A 19315-nucleotide genomic window follows, 5' to 3' on the forward strand; every position below is an offset into this window, starting at 1 on the left:
CCTAATGATGACTTGAGCCCTGCCACTTGATGGGAGAATTAGCAGAACCTGTAGGATCTTATTTGCAATTGAAATTCTCTATTGTATTTTTGCTCCTGTTTATTTTTAAATTTTAGTTTCACTGGAAAGGAAAAATGATGCTCAGTTTTAAATGTTAAAAGTGTACAAGTTGCTTGGTTACAATAAAACTAAATGTGTACACACACAAAATTTTAATCTGTTAATATATAGCAAATAAATAATTCTATTCACTCTGAACCAAGATCCTCATACATGCAAAAAGACCAATAAAATGCATCTTCATGTTTGATATAGGGCGGTCACACGCGCGGGACGCGCAGGTCTTCATCTATCAAAAAGACATAAAAACCACTTTTGAAGAGTCTTGCAGTACAAATACCGGTAATGCTATGTAAATGCTTAGAAATTTCAGAGAAGTAATCATCAGGCAAAACAGGAGGAAGAAACACCCAGACCAGTGATTTCCTGTTAGGTAATGAAAAGCAGCATGCGGGTGTGCTAAGTCCCTTCAGTCATGTCTGACTCTTTGTGACCCTATGGGTCATAGCCTGCCAGGCTCCTCTGTCCACAGGATTCTCCAGGCAAGAATACTGGAGTGGGTTGCCATGCCCTCCTCCAGGGGATCTTCCCAACACAGCTATCGAACCCATGTCTCTTCAGTCTCCTGCATTGGCAGGTAGGTTCTTTACCGCTAGCGCCACCCAGAAGAGCCCCGTGAAAAGCAGAAGTCATACTGAAAGCCAGAAGTTCCTCCCCAACACACAGAGGAAGATAAGACATCTACTGTGGCTGGGCTTGCTGGTCTCTGCACCATGAGAAACAGCTATCTAAGTTTGCTTCCAGGTAAGTAGAATTACAACGATGGAGTGAGACAACCAAAGCCATCTGAGACTCTTTATCCAGTTTGAGAATTTTCTCTGTTCTTTACTTTTAAAAAGCTCTTGCTTTATTTCTGGTTTTCCCACTATGTGTACAAAGAAAAACAGGAAAAGAAATTTCAGTTCTGTTCAGTTGCTCAGTCATGTCCAACTCTTTGTAACCCCATGAACTGCCACACGCCAGGCCTCCCTGTCCATCACCAACTCCCAAAGTTCACCCAAACCAATGTCCATTGAGTTGTTTATGCCATCCAACCATCTCATCCTCTGTCGTCCCCTTCTCCTCCTGCCCTCAATCTTTCCCAGCATCAGGGTCTTTTCAAATGAGTCAGCTCTTCGCATCAGGTGAGTTTCAGCTTCAACATCAGCCCTTCCAATGAATATTCAGGACTAATTTCCTTTAGGATGGACTGGTTGGATCTCCTTGCAGTCCAAGGGACTCTCAAGAGTCTTCTCCAACACCATAGTTCAAAAGCATCAATTCTTTGGCGCTCAGCTTTCTTCATAGTTCAACTCTCATATCCATACATGACCACTGGAAAAACCATAACCTTGACTAGATGGACCTTTGTTGACAAAGTAATGTCTCTGCTTTTCAATATGCTGTTTAGGTTGGTCATAACGTTTCTGCCAAGAAGTAAAGTGGAAGTGAAGTCGCTCAGTCGTGTCCGACTCTTCGTGACCCTGTGGACTGTAGCCCACCAGGCTCCTCTGTCCATGGGATTCTCCAGGCAAGAATACTGGAGTGGGTTGCCATTTCCTTCTCCAGGGCATCTTCCCAACTCAGGGATCAAACCCGGGTCTCCCACATTGCAGGCAGACACTTTACCCTCTGAGCCACAAGGAGTAAGCGTCTTTTAATTTCATGACTGCAATCACCATCTGCAGTGATTCTGGAGCCCAGAAAAATAAAGTCAGCCACTGTTTCCACTGTTTCCCCATCTATTTCCCATGAAGTGATGGGACTGGATGCCATGATCTTAGTTTTCTGAATGTTGAGCTTTAAGTCAACATTTTCACTCTCCTCTTTCACTTTCATCAAGAGGCTGTTTATTTCTTCCTCACTTTCTGCCATAAGGTGGTATCATCTGCATATCTGAGGTTATTGATGTTTCTCCTGGCAATCTTGATTCCAGCTTGTGCTTCCTCCAGCCCAGGGTTTCTCATGATGTACTCTGCATAGAAGTTAAAAAGCAGGGTGACAATATACAGCCTTGACGCACTCCTTTTCCTATTTGGAACCAGTCTGTTGTTCCATGTCAGTTCTAACTGTTGCTTCCTGACCTGCATATAGGTTTCTCAAGAGGCAGGTCAGGTGGTCTGGTATTCCCATCTCTTTCAGAATTTTCCACAGTTTATTGTGATCCACACAGTCAAAGGCTTTGGCATAGTCAATAAAGCAGGAATAGATGTTTTTCTGGAACTCTCTTGCTTTTTTGATGATCCAGCAGATGTTGACAATTTGATCTCTGGTTCCTCTGCCTTTTCTAAAACCAGCTTGAACATCTGGAAGTTCACAGTTCACATATTGCTGAAGCCTGGCTTGGAAAATTTTAAGCATTACTTTACTAGCATGAGAGATGAGTACAATTGTGCAGTAGTTTGAGTGTTCTTTGGCACTGCCTCTCTTTTGGATTGGAATGAAAACTGAACATAAGAAGAATATTAACTCAATTATGTTAAGTTCTCAAAGGAGAAATTGGTGAAATATTTAGTTAGTTAATTAATTTATATTTTTGGTTGTGCTGGGTCTTTGCGGTTGAATGTGGGCTTTCTCTGTTTGCCATGCATGGGGGCTCCTTCTCATTTTTGTGACAACTCTCTCTTTTAAAAAACTTTTTATTTTATATTGGCATACAGCCAATTAACAATGTTATGATAGTTTTAGGTGGACAGTAAAGGGACTCAGCCGTATATCTATATGTACCCACTCTCCTCCAAACTCTGGTGGCTCCTGTTGTTGCAGAGGTTGGGCTCTAGCTATGTGGGCTGCAGTAGCTGTGGCCCATGGGGTTAAGTTGTTCTGCAGCATGTGGGACCTTCCTGGACCAGGAATCAAACCCGTGTCCCCTGCATTGGCAGGCAGATTCTTGCCCACTGGGCTACCAGGAAAGTCCCAAGTTGGTGAAATGCATTCTTAGGGAAACTTAACAAAGATTTTCCATTTTACCACCTGTATTAGCCCATGTTCTCAATAGCAACAGAACCAATAGGATGAATCTATAGAGGTGAGAAAGGATTTTATTTAAGAAACTGATTCATGAGATTGTGGAGGTTGGAAAGTCCCAAAATCCCGAAGACCAGGGGCAAGATGGAAACCCAGGATGACCAGATGTTGCATCTCAAGTTCAAGGGCCTTCAGAAGCAAATTTTTTTTTTTCCTTCAAGAAGGTCAATTTTTTTTTCCTTTTAGGCCTTCAACTGATTGGATGAGGCTCACCCAGATTATAGAGGGTAATGTGCTTTATTCAATGTCCACTGATTTAAATGTTAACTCAGAAACAGACTCACTGACTTAGAAAATGAGCTTATGATTACTGGGCTTTTCGTGTGGGGAGGTTTTGATTTCTCACTTAGTCTTCTTACTAGTTACAGGTTTGTTCAGATTTTCTGCTTCTTCAGTTACTTTTGTAGTTTATGTGTCCATAGGAATGTTTGTTTTTTGTGCTAGTCTCAGCCTATTCATAATCACTGTTGTCGTTGGACTGGTCCTTGGGTTCTGTTATCTAACCAAACTTGGATCCCCTCCTCATCTTGGAGTAAAGCCAACCTACTGAAACTGGATTGTGGTGAAGGAAAATGCAGTGTTTATTGTAAAGTACCATACAAGGAGTCCAGGGCATTTAATCCTCAAAGCACCTAAACTTCCCAGTGGGCTTCAGGGACCATTTTTAAAGCCAAAGTGAGGGAAGAGAATCTCAAGTTATGTGACCAACTCATGCACAATTCTCTGATTGGTTGATGGTGAAATAACAGGGCAACTGTTGTATCAGTCCTCAAACTCCTGCAGGCCTGGGGGCTATGTGCTCATGGTCACCAAGAGGTTAGCTTCTTCCATTTGGTGGAGGTTTTAGCATCTGTAAAACTGAAACAGGAAACCAAGATCTTGTTCCCAGAGCCAAAAATTGAATTTCACAAACTCACAGTCACACAGGTAAAATTTATGTTGACGTGTTGGGGGAGTTTGAAATTTCCTCGGTTCTGTCTCACCACAACAAAGATTTGAAATGGTGGACCAGTGTTACAGCTTGATTACAGCTTTGAGTTTTATTCTCAAGCAAAGGAAAATACACCCTCAAGGCATGAGGGCAGACCAACCCCAAAGGAAAGACCTCAGTCTGTCTTGGCTTCCTCTTTTTATACATTTTGTTCCCTCCTCCCTGTACCAGTCCTATGCAAATTGCACTGGCCAAGAAGGGGACGTGTTTGTTTCACCTGAAATTTTCACTTCAGTCCATAGATTTTCTTTTGTTACATTTTCACGGGCTTTTCTCTATCTTTGTCTTTTAGCTACCACCATTTTGGATACCTTTTTCCTATTCTAACTACCTAATATTCCCCCCTCAAGAGATGGGAGGCCCAATTCTTTGGAAATAGTGGCATCGAGGTCTTGCTGGTTACTTCCTGCTGGGCTGGGATGATGAGGGGCATTGGGCCTCCCCCTCTTGCTAGTCTCAAGTCTCAGAGTCCATATAGTGCTGTCCATCCAAGGGTGAGTGACATTTTCTGTGGTCAGGTATAGTTTTATATATCCTTGTTGAATTGGCACAGCATGTTGTAGCTTGTTGATCTGGGCAGAGACAAATGGGTTAGACAATTGATAATACATGGAGCAACCATAAGCAGCATCAATATGGTGATAACAGGATTAGTTGGGGCACTAGCCAACTCCAAATCCCCTCTCACCAAGAGAATTATCCCCCAAAGACAGATTGTAGCCACCCCAAGAACTCTCCAGCTCATTCTATGAGATCCCATAGGATCTGAATGTTTTTCTTGAGGCCTGTGAGATTTTCTTCAACTTAGCTGGAGGTATTTAACCAGAAAAAACACATCTCATTCAAGATGGCTCAAGTCCCTCTTTGTTCAGGGATTAGGAGGTCTATCTCCTGTCTATTTTGGAGTACAACCTCTGCCAAGCTGTGTAGGCCCTTTAGAACTATCCTGAGAAATCTTATCTTCAGAAACTTAATTTTGGGGGTGTTCATTAGAATGGCACTAATTTGTAGTCCTGAATAGGCATCTGCTATCTCCCAGGGGCTCACAGGTGTATTGAGTGTCCTCTTCTGTTTTCTTCCATGGCTTGAATCATGAGTAGTGAATCCAGGAGTCATGTCCTGGTACCTTGACTGTTGTGAGGGTAGAAAGTATTACATGACAGGGACCCTTCCATGTGGGCTGGACCTTTGGGGACCCATTCTCCAGACTTAATTTAGGACTTGAGTCCCTGGAGCATATAGTGGTGGCTCTTTAGAATCTTTTGGGTCCTGATTGACACCCCACAAGTGTATATCTTGTAAGAATTACTCAATGGCCATTGTATAAGATTGGAAGGTCTGAGCCTCTGGATCTAGGAAGAGGTCATTGACATAAACAAAATGTCTCCCATATAGCATCTCATAAGGACTAAGACCAACCTGTTCCTTAGGGGCAATGCCGGTGTGGGGGAGAGCTATCGGTAAAGCCTCCTTCCATCCCATGGATGTCTCCTGGATTATATTTTTTTTTATCACTTTAAGAATCTCTTTCTACTTTTCCTGAAGAATGAGGCCTCCAGGCACAATGGAGATAATAAGTAATGCTTAATGCTTCACTTAGGCATTTACTTAAGGACCCCTCGGGTGCCCTTGGAAGTAAATGATGTCCCATTGTCACTTTATAATGACCCAGGCAGACCAAATCTTGGAATGATTTCATGGAGCAATTTTTTTACCACCTCCTCAGCCTTCTCAGTCCAGGTGGGGAAGCCTTCAATCCATCCTGTGAATGTATCTATCATGACTAGTAGGTATTTTTACCCTTGAGAAACTGGCATCTGGGTCAATTTCATCTGCCAGTCCTCTCCTGGGTAGGCCCCACGTTGTTGGATGGGCTAGGCCAGCTGGGGTCTTCAAGCTCCTTGGGGGTTGTTTAATTGGCAAGTGAGACAAGAGGAGACCACTTGCCTTATAGTCGTTTGGAGGTCTGTTCCTCTGAAGGACCTTTCTAGTAATCTTTGGAGGGCCTTTTCCCCTAAATGAGTGGTAGGTAGCATGTAAGGAGTTAACCAACTTTCATTGGAGGTTCCCAGGCAGAAAAAGGAGTCCTCCCTTTTGGAACCACCCCATATGATCTTCTTGAAAGCCCTCGCTCTTAGCTTTAAGAGTCTCACCTTCAGTATATGAAGGAGTTCCTGGCAAATTAGTCTGTAGAACTAAGGTGGTCACCCCTATTAGGTCATGATTCTGTAATGCTGCTCTCCTAGCTGCCTGATCAGCTGCTTGGTTCCCTCATGCCACTTCTGTGCTCCCTTTTTGGTGTCCTTTACAGTGGGAGACTGAATCCTTAGTGGGCAGATGGACTGCCTCCAAGAGTCGAAGAATCTGATCACCATATTTGTTGGGGACCCTCGGGTGGTCAAGTGGCCCCTTTCTTTCCAAATAGCATCATGTGCATGTAGCACCAGAAAGGCATACTTGGAATCAGTGTAAATGACTCCTCTTTTTCCTTTTCCCAGCTCTAAAGCTCAAGTCAGGGTTATGAGTTCATCCAATTGGGCTGAAGTACCTGGTGGCAAAAGTTTAGCCTCTATGGTCTCAAAATTGGAGACTACTGCATATCTGCCTCTTCTTTTTTCCACCTAAGACAAAGCTGCTTCCATCAGTGTACCAGATTTCCTCAGAATTGGTCAGAGCATCTTCTGGCAATCCCTCTTGGGTTTTGTCCAGTGGTCCAAGGTTTCTAGGCAAGAGTGAAAGGGGAGAGAGCCATGGGGGTAGGCAGGAGGGTGGGTGGGTTAAGAACCTCACAAGGGGATATAGTGAGGCCTGGATTTTCCATCAGAACTACTTGATATCTGAGGATTCTTTGATCTGACATCCATAAATGGCCTCTCCCATTCAGGAGTTGTTTCACTTGGTGGCTGGTAAAAATAGTTAATTCTCCCCCAAGAGAGAGTTTTAAAGCATCCTCTATCAGGACTGCAATCACTGCAAGATTTAGAAGGCAGGGAGAGATCTCTTTCCAATAAGGGAGCAGGACACTCAGGACCACCAGAAACTGGTGGGAAAATATTTGCCATCCCAAATTGTTGCATCTTCATTTGCAACAAAGAAGTGCAAAGGTGAATTTTTTCTAATTGTTTTTCCTGTAGCACCCAAAATGGTACAGGTTTGGGAGGAGAAGTCTCCAGAGTAAGAGGTCAGGTCAGAGTAGGTAGCCCCTGTGTCAACCAAGAAATTCTTGGACCTATCTGCCACATCCAATTGCACCCTTGGCTCCAGCCCCGTGATGATTATCTGTGACAGGTGGGCTGGCTGAAGCGGGCCACTTCAGTCCTGTTGAACCATTGTGAGGGAAGGCTTGGCACTTGACCTTGAAGTTCTTGGGTCCCAAGGGCAAAGTGCTGCCCAATGTCCCAATTGATGGCATTTGTAGCAAGCCATTTTAGGAGACTTTCCATGATTCGTACACTCTTTGGCCCAATGTCCCACCTGTCTACAGATTAGGCATTTGTCTCATGCCCCGTCCTTCAAGGACCCAGGGTTTGCCATAAGGCTTCCCTGGAGGGTGGCCAGCATCCGGGCATGCCTTGTCTCTTTCCCTTTCTCCCTTTCTTGGCCCTTGGCCTCCCTCTCCTGTTCTGTTATAAAAGATATTGGTGACTGGACCATCTCATCTAAAGAGCCATCAGGGTCCTGCTGCTATACCTGTTGTAACTCTATCCTGATGTCTAATGCACATTGGGTCTGGAATTTGTCCTTTAAAATCACCTGTCCCTTGTAAGATTCTAAGTCTAGACTGGTAAACTTTTGGAGGGCCTCTTTTAGCCTTTCTCATTGGACTCCCGAGTTATTGCTGAGATGGGGCACAGTCCCACAACTAGTAAGCTTCTTTTTATTTCTATGGGTGGACTTCCTTAGGGGTGAGTTTTTCTAAAGTTTATTGTGTCCAGTACTGTTGCAACCTGAGAACCGGGCATCCTCAGGTCAGGGTGCAGATCCCCAGGCAAGTTGAGGCATGACAACCTCCTGAAGATCAAATTCCCAGGCAGGTTGAAGCCCAGTATGATGTGCTGGTGAGAACCCTCAGAGGGATGACATTCAAAGGCTACTGCTGTGTAGCAAGTTCCGAAAGTAGTCAGCTTTAAAAACATAAATTTATTATTATCTCACAGTTTCTTCATGTTAACAAATAGTCGTGCTGCAGATGAGCTTTCTGTTCAGGGTCCTACAATGGTCCTTTCATGAGAGGATTGGAGTCCTTCCCTAACTCCCCGATTTCTGGAAGATTTCAGTTCCTCATAGTAGCAGGACTGAGATCTTGTTTTCTTCTCTCTGACAGCCGAGAACCAGGCTCAGTTCCAGGGCTGCCTGTATTCCTTCTCATCTAGTGTTGCTGTTGTTCAGTTGCTAAGTCAGGTACGACTCCTTGCGACCCCGTGTACTACAGCATGACAGGCTCCCCTGTCCTTCACAGTCTCCCAAAGTTTGCTCAGATTCATGTCCATTGAAGTGGTGATGCCACCCAATCATCTCATCCTCTGCTGTCCCATTCTCCTTTTGCCTTCATTCTTTCCCAGCATCAGGGTCTTCTCCAATGAGTGGATTCTGCACATCAGGGGCCAAAGTATTGGAGCTTCACCTTCAGTCCTTCCAATGAATATTCAGGGTTGATTTCCTTTTGAATAAACTAGTTGGAACTTCTTGCTCTCCAAGACACTCTCAGGAGTCTTCTGCAGCACCACAGTTCAGAAGCATCAATTCTTTGGTGATCAGCCATCTTTCTGGTCTCTTCTGTGCCCTCTCACAGTGCACTACTAAATCTATCCAGAGATCAGCAGAAGAAACTCCCTCCTGTCAAAACTCTCTCAAACTCTGAATCTTTTTCTCCAAGTACAGTCCAACTCTTCTGAGGGTTAGAGCAAGTCCGACCAGGGTAAACTCTCTAAGTCAGTTAATGGAGGACTTGAATTCTACCTGCAAGAATCTCTTCACAGAAATACCTGGGTTGGCTTTTGATTGAACACCTGGCAGAATATGGGGATAAGGGTGAGGCTGCCAAATTAGAATTCTTTTTACCTCAAGGGGCTTCAGGACAGGGTGCTCAGGGGCCGCTGCTGATGTGCTCAGTCGTGGCCAACTCTGCAACCCCGTGAACTGTCTGCCAGTTCTGCTGTCTGTGGAATTTTCAGGCAAGAATACTGAAGTCAGTTGCCATTTCCTTCTCCAAGATCAGGGGCTGCAGAAAATATGGATTTTATGCTACCACCATTGTCAAAATATAGTAGTTTTCCACCATCAAGTATCCAGTTCTAATCTGTAGGAATTAGTTCCCATCTAAGAACGGACATTGCAGAGATGTGTGATTGGAGTCCAAGGTGGGTGGTTAATACCTGGACATTGAGTCTCAGATACAGACTCTGCCACACACCATCACATGGTGGGGATGGAGGGTGATGCTCAGCATGAAGTGTCATGCCTCTGTGTACCTACTGTGATAACCAGGAGGCTTAGTCATGCTCAGAAGTCAACAAGAAAATAAACCCTTGTGAGTTCCAGAGTTTGTTCTTGACTAAAGATTCTCCTGTCCCTCTGTCCTTCCAGGGACAGAATTAATCATTCAGATTCCATAAAATTCTAACATTCAGAAGCTGGAGAAAACTATCCACAAATATACCAACTCTATCTGTGTCCTCTATTCTTGATTTTTCTATGTCTAAAAATAAAAATGGTGGAAGGGTCATTACCCAGAGCAGGAAAACATGACTGTGGTCCCCTCTCTGCTGGGTCCCAGGAGGAGGATCCCGCACTGACAGTGATCATCTACGTGGGGCTGAGCCTCTCTCTGCTGTGCCTCCTCCTGGCGGCCCTCACCTTCCTGCTGTGCAAAGCCATCCAGAACACCAGCACCTCGCTCCACCTGCAGCTCTCGCTCTGCCTCTTCCTGGCCCACCTGCTCTTCCTCACAGCCACTGACAGAACTGAGAGCAAGTTACATCTACTGTCCCAGAATATCCCTGTCACAGGGGCTGCTGAGTTCATGGAGCCATGCTTCTTTGGACACTTTAATAAAATGACTTGGGTTCCAGGCAAGGTTAGATTGGTAAATAACCAATTTCACATTGACTGCCGCAACTAGAAGATAAAGACTCTGTTGACAACTCCTTCTTATACATCAAAGTTCTCCCTAGTGGCAAGTTATAGAAATACCCGGGCGGTGCTCCACCCTGACAGTCCCTCCTGGTGACATTTGACAAGCCACCTTCCTCCTCCTCCCCCAGGTGCTGTGCGCCATCATCGCAGGTGCCTTACACTATCTCTACCTGGCCTCCTTCACTGGATGCTGCTGGTGGGCCTGCACCTCTTCCTCTCTGCACGCAACCTGACAGTGGTCAGCTATTCCAGTGTCAACAGGTTCATGAAGAAGGCCATGTTCCCTGCGGGCTACAGAGTCCCGGCTGTGATTGTGTCCACTTCTGAAGCATCCAGGCATCATCTTTATGGGACTTCCACCAGGTGAAATAAATTCTCACTTTTTATCTCTCTAGTGCAACCATGTGTGGAGATTTGTTCACAGTCATAGAAAAAATGTAGCACTTAATTATGGCAGATCATAATATACAGACACTAAGTAATAATCCCTAGGTCATCTTTCTGGTGGAGGATGATAATAATTAAGCAGAATGCCTTCAACCTCTGTTCATGAAATAACAAAGAGGAAATTAAAGGAAGTGCTTAGGGCATCATTTAGAAAAATATAACCTGCTTTTTTATCCTAAATCTATTGGATGTTTCAATTTTTCTTTTGTAATAGTAGAGCTGATATAAACAATCAAAACAATAAACTATCATAATTAAGCATTTACAAGATGCTTACTTTGTGCCAAGGCATTTTTCTAACCATTTTAATGTATGTTAATTCAATTAATCCTGATACCAATACTATGAAGTAGATACTGTCATTCACCTCACTTTACAGATAAGAAAACTGAGGCACAAATAGCTTACGTAAATGCCCAAAGGTGCACAGCTTAATTCAGTTTAGTAGGTAGCCAAGCTTAATTCAAATTCAGAGAGTCAGGCTCCTTAGATTGTACTCTTAATTCAACTTTTATTATTAGGTTTAATGTTTTTACATTTTTACTGAAGTATATCACATATACAACAAAATTCACCCTTTAAAAGTATAAAGACCAGTGGCTTTTAGAATAGTCACATAGTGCTGCTATCACCACAGTCTAATTTTAGAACATTTTCAATTCCCCCAAAGAAACTTCATACACAATAACATTCACTCCTCATTTCTGTTACCCACTCCTCTGTCCCAACCCTTGACAACTGCTTACCTGCTTTCCATCTCTGTTGGATATTTCATATGAATGCAATCATGCATGTGGTCTTTGTGACTAGATGTTCTTACTTAGCCCAGTGTTTTCAAGGTTCATTCATGTTGTAGCATGTATCATGGCCTCACTCTTTGTTGTTGTTTTTGTTGCTATTGTTTTGCAAATAATATTTTATTATATGTTTCTCCATTGACACAGAGTCTTCCTAGTTGACCTAGAGGGATAGAATGGGGACAGAAGGGAGGGGGACAAGAGGGAGGGGCCATATGTATACCTATGGCTGATTCATGTTGGTGTTTGACAGAAAACAACAAAATTCTGTAAAGCAATTATCCTTCAATTAAAAATAAACAAATTTAAAAATATATATTTCATTATATGGATATGCCACATTTTGTTTTTCCATTGATCAGTTGATAGACATTTATGTTATTTACCTTTTTGTAAAGCTATTACAAATGATGTCACTATGAACATATATGTATATGTTCATTTTTCCTGGTTATATATCTACTTTACAAGGAGAATTTCTGGGGTCAAAATGGAAAATCTGTTTAGCATTCTGACAAACCACCACCTGTTTTCCAAAGCTTCTGAACCATTTTACATCCCCAACAGCAACATACAAGGATTTCAATTTATCCACATCATTATCAATACTTATGTTCCACATTTCAAAATTTGGCTATCCTAATGAGGGGTAAGTGAAATTTCATTGTGGTTTCAATTTGTGGTTTCAATTTGTGGTTTCACCAGTGACTAATAATGTTGGGCATCTTTCCACAGGTTTATTGACCATTTGCATATTTTCTTTGGAGAAAAACAGATTCAAATCTTTTGCCTGTTTTTTTTTAAACTTTTGATGTTATTAGTATTGGCATTGAAAATACTATCTAATATCTTTTCAGAAAAAATATGCAGTTGGATTAAAACACGCAAAGCCTAACATAAAGCCATTTGTCAAAGAAGACATGTCTATAAGGTCAAGATGAAATATTACAAAGAAGAACAAAGAAGGGTGTTACTGCACATAAGAGGCAAAAAGTTAGTAACTGGTACAATCCACCTCTTTCACTTCTAGAAGAACTATGGACAGAGGTTCATGACACTGAACAGGAGGCAGTGATCAAGACCATCCCCAAGAAAAAGAAATGCAAGAAGGCAAAATGGCTGTCTGAGGAGGCCTTACAAATAGCTGAGAAAAGAAGAGAAGCTAAAGGTAAAGGAGAAAAGGAAAGCTATACCCATCTGAATGCAGAGTTCCAAAGAATAGCAAGGAGAGAAAAGAAAGACTTCCTCAGTGATGAATGCAAAGAAATAGAGGAAAACAGTAGAATGGGAAAGACTAGAAATCTCTTCAAGAAAATTAGAGATACCAAGGGAACATTTCATGCAAAGATAGGCACAATAAAGGACAGAAATGGTATAGACCTAACAGAATCAGATGATATTAAGAAGAGGTGGCAAGAATGCACAGAAGGACTATACAAAAAAGATCTTCATGACCCAGATAACCACGATGGTGTGATCACTCACCTAGAGCCAGACATCCTGGAATGTGAAGTCAAATGGGCCTTAGGAAGCATCACCATGAACAAAGCTAGTGGAGGGGATGGAATTCCAGTTGAGCTATTTCAAATCCTAAAAGACGATGCTATGAGAGTGTTGCACTCAATATGCCAGCAAACTTAAAAAACTCAGCAGTGGCCACAGGACTAGAAAAGGCCAGTTTTCGTTCCCATCTCAAAGAAAGGCAATGCCAAAGAATGCTCAAACTACCACACAGTTGCACATATCTCACACACTAGTAAAATAATGCTCAAAATTCTGCAAGCTAGGCTTCAAAAGTACATGAACCAAGAACTTCCAGATGTTCAAGCTGGATTTAGGAGAAAAAAAAAAAAAAACAGAGAAACCAGAGATCAAATTCCCAACATCTGTTGGAAAATTTAAAAAAGAGAGAGTTCCAGAAAAATATGTATTTCTGCTTTATTGACTACACCAAAGTCTTTGACTGTGTGGATCACAGGAAACTGTGAAAAATTCTTCAAGATATGGGAATATCACCACCTTACCTGCCTCCTGGGAAATCTGTATGCAGGTCAAGATACAACAATCAGAACCAGACATGAAACAATGGATTGATTTAAATTGGGAAAGGAGTGTGTCGAGGCTGTATACTATCACCCTGCTTATTTAACTTATATGCAGAGTACATCATGCAAAATGCCAGACTGGATGAAGCACAAGCTGAAATCAAGATTGCTGGGAGAAATATCAATAACCTCAGATATGCAGATGACACCAACCCTTATGGCAGAAAGCAAAGAAGAACTAAAGAGCCTCGTGATGAAAGTGAAAGAAGAGGGTGAAAGAGCTGACTTAAAACTCAACATTCAAAAAACTAAGATCATGGCCTCTTTCCCATCACTTTATGGGAAATAGATGGGGAAACAATGGAAACAGTGACAGACTTTATTTTCTTAGGCTCCAAAATCACTGCAGATGGTGACAGCAGCCTTGAAATTAAGACACTTGCTCCTTGGAAGAAAAGTTATGACCAACCTAGACATCATATTCAAAAACAGAGACATTTTTTTGCCTACAAAGGTCCCTCTAGTCAAAGTTGTGATTTTTCCAGGAGCCATGTATGGATATGAGTTGGACTATAAAGAAAGCTGAGCACCAAAGAATTGATACTTTGGAACTGTGGTGTTGGAGAAGACTCTTGAGAGTCTCTTGGACTGCAGGGAGATCAAACCAGTCCATCCTAAAGGAAACCAATCCTGAATAGTCATTGGAATGACTCATGATGAAACTGAAACTCCAATACTTCGGCCACCTGATGCGAAGAACTGACTCATTTGAAAAGGCCCTGATGCTGGGAAATATTGAAGGCAGGAGAAGGGGATGACAGAGGATGAGATGTTTGGATGGCATCACCGAATCAATGGACATGAGTTCGAGCAAACTCCAGGAGTTGATGATGGACAGGGAAGCCTGGCGTGCTACAGTCCATGGGTCACAGTTTTTGACACCACTGAGTGACTGAACTGAACTGAACTAAACAAGCAACGCTTTTGACTTTTTAGAACCAGGTACATATTTCTACACATATTTGAACATATCAATATATCCATCAGGATATATATTCCCTTATAGCTCAGTTGGTAAAGAATCTGCCTGCAATGCAAGAGACCCTGGTTCAATTCCCGGCTCAGGAAGATCCCCTGGAGAAGGGAAAGGTTACCCACTCCAGTATTCTGGCCGGGAGAATTCTATGAACTGTATACTCCATGGGGTCGCAAGGAGTTGGACACAGCTGAGCGACTTTAACTTTCATATATCCATCATCAACAACAATACACTCTATGTTTCTACCTTATGGATACAGTCATCCATCTGTAAGTGAAGATGATTTTACCTTCGCAGAGAAAAAAGCCACATCCTGCCAATATCAATTATTTCATAATTTCTTTGGTTTATTTTTAAATTTAAGTATAGTTCATTTACAAGCTTGTATTAATTTCTTCTGTACAGCAAAATGATTCAGTTATATATGTACATATACATATATAGTCTTTTTTAAATATCCATTCTATTTCATGTTTTGTTTAAATTGGAGGATAATTGCTTTACAATATTGTGTTAATTTATGCCACACAACAGCATGAATCAGTCATAATTACATACATATATCCTGCCCCCCTTGAGCCTCCCTCCGTTTCCCCCATCCCACCCCTCCAGGTCATCACAGAGCACCAGTCTGGGCTCCCTGCATTATATAACAACTTCTCATCAGCTATCATTCAACTAACAGCTTCTCACCATTACACATGGTGGTGTATATATGTCAATGCTGCTTTCTCAATTCATCCTACCCTATTCTTCCCTCCCTGAGTCTACAAGTCCTTTCTCCATGTCAACATCTCCATTTCTTCCCTGCAAATAGCTCCATCAGTACTATTTTTCTAGATTCCATATAATCACATTACTATATATTTTCTCTTTCTGACTTACTTCACTCTGTATAACAGTTTCTAGGTTCACCCACCTCACTATAACTAATACAAATTCATTCTTTTTTACAGCTGAGTAAGATTCCATTGTATATATATACCATAACTTCTTTTTTTTAATTTCACTATTTCCTATTTATTTTTTCTCATATATATAGACATTTTCAACAAAAATGAGATCACACTGTAGTTATTTTTTCTTTTTTATGTATTTATTTATTTTAATTGGAGGCTAATTACGTTATAATATTGTAGTGGGTTTTGCCATACATTGACATGAATCAGCCATGGGTGTACATGCGCCTCCCATCCTGAACACCCCTTCTACACCCTCCCTCCCCATCCCATCCCTCAGGGTCATCCCAGTGCACCAGCCCTGAAGTCCCTGTCTCATGCATCGAACCTGGACTGGCAATCTGCTTTGGGGGGGGGGGGTGGTTAAACTTTATTTAATTTTTTTTTTTTTTTACTTTAAAATACTATATTGGTTTTGCCATACATTGATATGAATCTGCCACAGGAGTACATGAGTTCCCAACCCTGAACCCCCCTCCACCACCCTCCCCATATCATCTCTCTGGGTCATCCCAGTGCACCAGCCCCCAGCATCCTGTATCCTGTATTGAACCTAGACTGGCGATTCTTTTCTTACATGATAGTATACATGTTTCAATGTCATTCTTCCAAATCACCCCACCCTGTCCCTCTCCCACAGAGTCCAAAAGTCTGTTCTATACATCTGTCTCTTTTGCTGTCTCGCATACAGGGTTATCATTGCCATCTTTTTAAATTCCATATATATGTGTTAGTATACTGTATTGGTGTTTTTATTTCTGGCTTACTTCATTCTGTATAATCGGCTCCAGTTTCAAACACCTCATTAGAACTGATTCAAATGTATTCTTTTTAATGGCTGAGTAATACTCCATTGTATATATGTACCACAGCTTTCTTATCCATTCATCTGCTGATGGACATCTAGGTTGCTTCCATGTCCTGGCTATTATAAACAGTGCTGTGATGAACATTGGGGTACATGTGTCTCTTTCAATTCTGGTTTCCTCGGTGTGTATGCCCAGCAGGGGGATTGCTGGGTCATAAGGCACTTCTATTTCCAGTCTTTTAAGGAATCTCCACACTGTTCTCCATAGTGCTGTACTAGTTTGCATTCCCACCAACAGTGTAAGAGGGTTCCCTTTTCTCCACACCCTCTCCAGCATTTATTACTTGTAGACTTTTGGATCACAGTCATTCTGACTGGTGTGAAATGGTACCTCATTGTGGTCTTGATTTGCGTTTCTCTGATAATGAGTGATGTTAAGCATCTTTTCATGTGTTTGTTAGCCATCCGTATGTATTCTTTGGAGAAATGTCTATTTAGTTCTTTGGCCCATTTTTTGATTGGATCATTTATTTTTCTGGAATTGAGCTGCATAAGTTGTTTGCATATTTTTGAGATTAGTTGTTTGTCAGTTGCTTCATTTGCTATTATTTTCTCCCATTCTGAAGGCTGTCTTCTCACCTTGCTTATAGAGAAGGCTCTACACATGGACATCACCAGATTGATTTGATTCTTTGCAGCCAAGATGGAGAAGCTCTATACAGTCAACAAAAACAAGACTGGGAGCTGACTGTAAATCAGATCATGAACTCCTTATTACCAAATTCAGACTGAAATTGAAGAAAGTAGGGAAAACCACTAGACCATTCAGGTATGACCTAAATCAAATCCCTTATAATTATACGGTGGAAATGAGAAATAGATTTAAGGGACTAGATATGATAGATAGAGTGCCTGATGAACTATGGAATGAGGTTCATGACATTGTACAGGAGGCAGGGATCAAGACCATCCCCATGGAAAAGAAATGCAAAAAAGCAAAGTGGCTGTCTGGGAAGGCCTTACAAATAGCTGTGAAAAGAAGAGAAGCAAAAAGCAAAGGAGAAAAGGAAAGATATAAGCATCTGAATGCAGATTTCCAAAGAAAAACGAGAAGAGATAAGAAAGCCTTCATCAGTGATCAATGAAAAGAAAGAGGAAAACAACACAATGGGAAAGACTAGAGATCCCTTCAAGAAAATTAGAGATACCAAGGGAACATTTCATGCAAAGATGGGCTCAATAAAGGACAGAAATGGTAGGGACCTAACAGAAGCAGAAGATATTAAGAAGAGGTGGCAAGAATACACGGAGGAATTGTACAAAAAAAGATCTCCATGACCCAGATAATCACGATGGTGTGATCACTCATCTAGAGCCAGACATCCTGGAATGTGAAGTCAAGTGGGCCTTAGAAAGCATCACTACGAACAAAGCTAGTGGAGGTGATGGAATTCCAGTTGAGCTATTTCAAATCCTGAAAGATGATGCTGTGAAAGTGCTGCACTCAATATGCCAGCAAAATTGGAAAACTTCAGCAGTGGCCACAGGGCTGGAAAAGGTCAGTTTTTATTCCAATCCCAAAGAAAGGTAATGCAAAAGAATGCTCAAACTACCACACAATTGCACTCATCTCACATGCTAGTAAAGTAATGCTCAAAATTCTCCAAGCCAGGCTTTAGCAATACGTAAACTGTGAACTTCCTGATGTTCAAACTGGTTTTAGAAAAGTCAGAGGAACCAGAGATCAAATTGCCAACATCCACTGGATCATGGAAAAAGAAAGAGAGTTCCAGAAAAACATCTATTTCTGCTTTATTGACTATGCCAAAGCCTCTGACTATGTGGATTACAATAAACTGTGGAAAATTCTGCAAGAGATGGGAATACCAGACCACGTAACCTGCTTCTTGAGAAATCTGTATGCAGATCAGGAAGCAACTGTTAGAACTGGACATGGAACAACAGACTGGTTCCAAATAGGAAAAGGAGCATGTCAAGGCTGTTTATTGTCACCCTGCTTATTTAACTTCTATGCAGAGTACATCATGAGAAACGCTGGACTGGAAGAAACACAAGCTGGAATCAAGATTGCCAGGAGAAATATCAATAACCTCAGATATGCAGATGACACCACCCTTATGGCAGAGAGTGAAGAGGAACTAAAAAGCCTCTTGATGAAAGTGAAAGTGGAGAGTGAAAAAGTTGGCTTAAAGCTCAACATCCAGAAAATGAAGATCATAGCATCCGGTCCCATCACTTCATGGGAAATAGACGGGGAAACAATGTAAACAGTGTCAGACTTTATTTTTGGGGGCTCCAAAATCACTGCAGATGGTGACTGCAGCCATGAAATTAAAAGACTCTTACTCCCTGGAAGAAAAGTTATGACCAACCTAGACAGCATATTGAAAAGCAGAGACATTACTTTGCCAACTAAGGTCCATCTAGTCAAGGCTATGGTTTTCCCAGTAGTCATGTGTGGATGTGAGATTTGGACTGTGAAGAAGGCTGAGCGCCAAAGAATTGATGCTTTTGAACTGCGGTGTTGGAGAAGACTCTTGAGAGTCCCTTGGACTGCAAGGAGATCCAACCAGTCCATTCTGAAGGAGATCAACCCTAGGATTTCTTTGGAAGGAATGATGCTAAAGCTGAAACTGCAGTACTTTGGCCACCTCATGCGACGAGTTGACTCATTGGAAAAGACTCTGATGCTGGGAGGTATTGGGGGCAGGAGGAGAAGGGGACGACCCAGGATGAGATGGCTGGATGGCATCACCGACTCGATGGACGTGAGTTTGAGTGAACTCTGGGAGTTGGTGATGGACAGCGAGGCCTGGTGTGCTGCGATTCATGGGGTCTCAAAGAGTCGGACACGACTGAGCGACTGAACTGAACTGATAGTTTCCTTTGTTGTGCAGAAGCTTTTAATTTTAATTAGATGCCATTTGTTTATTTTTGCTCTTATTTC

At 42.1% G+C, this 19315-nt stretch overlaps 1 protein-coding gene across 6 annotated transcripts in view; it reads left to right on the forward strand.

The window, feature by feature from the left end:
• The first annotated feature begins 470 nt into the window (after positions 1-470).
• Positions 471-19315, forward strand: part of LOC138440813 (uncharacterized) — a 39430-nt gene continuing 20585 nt past the window's right edge. For 2 of the 6 annotated variants that reach the window (XR_011257139.1, XM_069590775.1), the window contains exons 1-3: positions 478-864; positions 1511-1630; positions 10381-10615. The gene's annotated coding sequence lies outside the window, so the exon portion shown is untranslated. Of the gene's footprint in view, positions 865-1510; positions 1631-10380; positions 10616-12353; positions 12598-19315 lie in introns of those variants that run through there. The other 4 variants (XR_011257137.1, XR_011257138.1, XM_069590776.1 and 1 more) reach the window with 4 other exon arrangements.

The sequence above is a fragment of the Ovis canadensis genome, chromosome 5 (assembly GCF_042477335.2).
Source record: "Ovis canadensis isolate MfBH-ARS-UI-01 breed Bighorn chromosome 5, ARS-UI_OviCan_v2, whole genome shotgun sequence".
Classification (NCBI taxonomy): Eukaryota; Metazoa; Chordata; class Mammalia; order Artiodactyla; family Bovidae; genus Ovis; species Ovis canadensis.